The sequence below is a fragment of the Fukomys damarensis genome, unplaced genomic scaffold, assembly GCF_012274545.1.
Source record: "Fukomys damarensis isolate Sample0158 unplaced genomic scaffold, DMR_v1.0_HiC HiC_scaffold_2, whole genome shotgun sequence".
Lineage (NCBI taxonomy): Eukaryota > Metazoa > Chordata > Mammalia > Rodentia > Bathyergidae > Fukomys > Fukomys damarensis.
The window spans coordinates 15,356,247-15,361,384 of NW_022900914.1; the positions used below are offsets into that span (position 1 = coordinate 15,356,247).

The window sequence follows — 5,138 nt, forward strand, 5'->3', positions numbered from 1 at the left end:
TAACATTGCAGGGCTCCAGACTGTTTCTACTGTATTTATTTGCTGTCTTCCTAATATCTGCCAATAGGATGTAAGTTTCTACAAACAAGATTCTTTTTCTATCATATTCATCTCTACTTTCCACAGGCAAAAGCATCTGTAAATGAATGTGGGAACATCTGGGCTGAGCGGGCAATCAGGACAGACGATATGAAAGAAAATCACTGTGACCCAAAGATCTAGCTATTCAAATGCATTTTTTTTTCATTTTGTGTTTTTTGCGAACAGGGAGTCTTATGTTCCAGGAAGGGGGAAGAGACCAATCGCAAATCTGGCCAGCTGGACAGGTGAAGACATATAAATGCTTAATTCTTTTTCTAGAAATGAAAGAGAATGTATAAATTGTTGTACCTTTACAATATAGACAATAAACACGTAGCCACAATAATTATGTTTAAATATATTCACATTTATAAATATAAACATTTGATATAAATATTTAATATAAATATATGTACAAATGGCCTGTTCTTCCCAGTTTCTCTTACTGTGTCTATTTGTATATATAATATACATATATTATATATAATGGAGGAAATAAAATGTGCATCATCCCAATATTACAATATAATATATCGATATATTATTATTATTATTATATCAATGTAATATATTATAATAATATGTGATAGTGTTAGAGTTATGATTCTTTTTTTTTCCGGTACCAGGGATTAAACTCAGGACACTGCACTTGCCAGGCGGGTGTGCACAATTGAGCTAAATTCCCTGCCCAGAATTATGATGCTTTATTTCCTTCATTTAAAAAAATTACAATACTAATAGAGACTTTAAGCTATTGTGATCCTAAGTGATAATTCAATTATCTATTTGTATGCAAGAATATTTTCGTATTTGGAAGAGAAAAAAACTAATGTGTCAAAGATCCTTGACATTGTGTTTTAAGAAAACTTTAGAAAGAAGCCTTCCAGGGAATCCAGGTTTAGAGGTGTCCACCTAGTGGTCAGGATCCTGCAGTACAAAAGAAAAACTCAAGATGACGATCTCGAAAAATGCAAGGAGAGGATGAATGAAAAAGATCAGACAGCCAAGAAGGGTCTGCAAACAGAAAGCAACACAAAAATAATATTTGAGATAGCCTTACATGATTTTCACAAATGAACTTTCACAGATCATGTTTTATAAAATAAAGGAATAATGAAAAATATATATTTAATATAATCTTACTTAAGGCTGAATCTAAAAATTAACATTGTCTACCTTGCTGTATGATATACAGGTATTTTTAATCTATTTATCAAGGAGTTAATGTTATAGATTATAGAAATTATCCTGTCATTTGATCGTGTGAGCTATAACTTCTAAAAATATTCCAACAGGGCATGTTTTATTACTAAAAAAAAAAAATTTCTGCTTAGAAAATAAAGCTAAATTAAATGAAAATATCTGTAGTGTATATTCAAAGCAGAAAATGTAAACTTATTTCCTTATTCATTCTTTATTGATAATAAATTTCAGTAATTTATGAAAAAAGTACAAAAATGCTCCTTCCTCATCTTTATACAGGGAAGGAAAACAGCCATAGGACACAGAACACATCACACTAGGAAGAGAAATCTTGAAGTGAAAACTTACTTCTTTTAGAGTCTCCTTTTCTCTGTCATGAGAGGTGGAGTGAACATAGCATGGAGATCCTAATGCAGCTTTACTGAGTTGCGCAATGGGAAAGAAACAATGAAGATGTATTTTCCTATAGTAGGTCTTTCTTCATGGCAAGGTAAGTATTACAAAGTCAATGATAATAACAGCAAGTTAACCTAAAGCCCTTTGAAAGAAATCACAAATCAATAAAAGTAAATAAGATACAAATAAAGTGGCACATATAACATATCCTGGCTAGTAAAAACTTTAGAAAGTAATGCCAATGCTAAACACAGATTCACAAGTCAATTTTTTTCCTTGGGTTGGAAAAAGCATTTTGTGTATGTGTGAGTGTGTGTGTGTGTGTGTGTGTGTGTGTGTGTGTGTGTGTGAAGAAAATAAGAGATTACAGTTTTTGATGGGCAAGCAGGGCCATAAATCTGCTGGACAAATCACCTTAGACAAATAGACTGAAAATCTGGGAAACTGATCAAAGGCCCAGAATTTGATTGGTGACCAACTTTATTTCCACAGGGATGTAAGACGAATGCCTGCCTACCTCAGCTCCAGGTGCTGAAAGAAAAATCTGCCTACAGCCTGCACCACAGGGCTGTGTGTTCCACGTGTCTGCATTTCTGCCCTTGTTGGACCACTGCTGGGTCAATAATTATTCCATAGTTGGGGAAAAGCATGCTTCAATTTTTGGTAACTAGCTGTGTCTAGATTCCCTCCTCTCCTCTTCTTTTACCTGAAAAGTGTCTTTAAATTGTGCACCAAATAATGACAAGGCTTTATTTATTTACTTATTGTTTATTTGTCTATTTTTATATCCTTTCAGTAACAGGGAATATCACTCTGCTTTCTAGACCATGGCAACCCCACTGTAACTCCTAAGCATGAGGAGTACTTTGGTCAACACCAAAATGCAGAATTCAGTAAATTTAAATTTTAGAAATATACCATGATGAGTGTTATCATTATGGATTCCTAGAATGTATCAATAAATGTTCCAATTTAAAAAAAAGATTTAGAAATATAGGCACATAAGTAAAGATGTATAAATATGTAAACACTGGAAGCTATAAGAAGACAAATACAAGTCCTGTGTCAATTATGATTTCACACAGACTGAATGGAGGTAGCCATGATAAATTTAGGGATAGGTCTAAAGAGACAGCTGGGGATTTAGTTCAATGGTTCCACTTCCTGACTTGTAAGTGCAAGGACCTGAGTTCAATCTCCGGTACAAAACAAATGAATGAATGAACGAACGAACGAAAGAAATATATTTTTAAATATTGAAACTCAAGAGCACTGGGAAAATACAAATACGCACTTCATCTCAATTTCCCGGAAGCTTACACTGAGGCCCTATGCCTTGATGGAAGAGTTTGATATATTTCAAGATGATTGGAAGAAAATATGAATTCCCGGTTGGAGGACACAGAAATGCTCACTGCCTTGACTTGATTATGATATGGTGTGTACCTATATGCACCACAAAGATGTACAAACATTACTTCTCAGTTTAAAAAAGAAAGGTTCCAAATTACTAAGCACTGAGAAGGAAGTGACAAAGAGGAAAGAGGTGGAGAGAAGGAAGGGAATAACAGAGGGCGGTGGGATAAGACCTAGTCAGCGTTTCAGTGGTGTTGTCCCACAGTGCCTGGTCATTTTAATACACAGCTAAGCAATTAAACTTAAAAGAATTGTATCAATTTCCCTAGGAAACAAAATTCCACATCGAATCTATTCAAATCGCAAAAATAGATCTCTCTCATTTAGTCAGCAAAGGCTCCAAAGGAAATGCAATTAAAACGACCAATGAATATATTGCTTTTAGCTGAGAGCATTTCTGTTCCCACTAATTATCATTTGCACATAGGCATGGCTTGGTGCTAAAAGATTGATGGAAAGGCTTCCAGGTTCTGAGACTGTGTCTACACAGGCCCCAGGAATCTGACTTGCTTGGATGGTTTGCTCCTTCCAATTTGCTACAGGCCATTTACATGAATAAACAGCAGCAGAGTTCCACACTCTATGTTCTGCCCCTTAGCTGATCCACAGGATCATGTGAAGCTCAATACTTGTCACTGTTTTCCCTAAAAAATGACACTATAATTTAAACTGTTTAATGGGAGAAATGCTCACACAATCCATGTTAACTAGCCTCCTTGAATTTATTTTGAAAGCTGACCTCCCAATCAACGTTAATACATCTGAGTATATGCACTTGTAGAGTGGGTAGTGGTTAAAGCATAAGACGGCAAGAAAAGAGGCAGTGAACTGGACCAGCTCTTTTCCATACTTACATTTATGTGAGTAGATACAGACATATTGTGCATATGTGCATCTTAACTGTGTGTGTTTATAGTGATTTATTTGTTTGCACAGAAAATAAAGCACACATTTAAAACAAATAACAGTTTAAAGAGCCCTGTCCCTGTATCACTAGCCTGGCCCCCTAGTTCTTAGTCTATCACTAGCCATTTATGAAGGATCCGACAAAACTTGAGGGATAGAGCTTGAGGTTAGCCCCAGAGCTGATGATTACATGCTGTGAAGTGGCTTTGTTCTAATTGTTTAACAATACTTTCGCTCTGAAATTGAGGATTAAATGTCAGAGAATAAGCTTTGTGTGCTTTGAGTCGGGAGGCACGATGTCAGCAAATCACAGGGCACCATTGAATCTATTTGCTTGTGTACAAAATGCTAAAACCACGCTTGCCTCAGAGGACTTTGCGGTGATTATTCAGGAGAATGCCGGCATAAGACAATACTCAGGAGCATCTTGTATGCCGTCTTCACAGGTAGACAGGCCTTTGGATGGAATTTTGCCAAGAATCATGTGAACTAACTGAGATTCTACAGATCAGGTACAGAAAACAGTTTCCTTTCTTCACCCGTTAATTTGCTGTCCTTCACTAATAATTTTGGAGATTAACAAAGTAGTGTTAGATGGCAGAATGTCAATTATTTCTTCTCTGATGGACCAGGAAACAATTTGAGCTTCACCCCCATTACCCACGAGATGACCCAGAATAGAGGTACCATTCCCGCATTTCCCCTTTAGAGATGAGGAAATTGTGACATATTAAATAGAACAGAAGAATTGCAACATATGGAGGTACTAAAAGTCACCAAAATATCAAACAGTGAGACAGCAAGGTAAGTTTAGGTTCTTTAGGTCATAGTAATCAGTGTGAAAACACGGAGTTGCACTTGCTGGTACCTGGTGAATTATTTTTAATCTGTGTAATGCATCCCAGTTGCGAACTATGCTCCACTTTGCTAACATCGCATTGGCCACCCCTCCAGCTCCCCTCCGACGCTTGCTACGCCATCTCCCATTCCACCTCTGCTGCCTACAATCAAGTTCACAGGAAACAACCAAGGTGATCTCTTAAGAAATAAAGTCTTCTCCATCGCAAAAAACTTTCAGAATTCCTTTCCGTCTTTCAAACAAAATCTGAACTTCTTAATCTAGCACTCAAACATCC

The 5,138-nt window shown here is 36.4% G+C and overlaps 1 long non-coding RNA gene across 1 annotated transcript; it reads left to right on the plus strand.

Moving 5' to 3' along the window:
* Positions 1-263: 263 nt before the first annotated feature.
* LOC104876850 lies at positions 264-2,316 on the plus strand. The gene is made up of 3 exons (XR_784441.1): positions 264-326; positions 1,564-1,774; positions 2,173-2,316. It is a non-coding gene; the product is annotated as an uncharacterized LOC104876850 (long non-coding RNA).
* Positions 2,317-5,138: the final 2,822 nt, after the last annotated feature.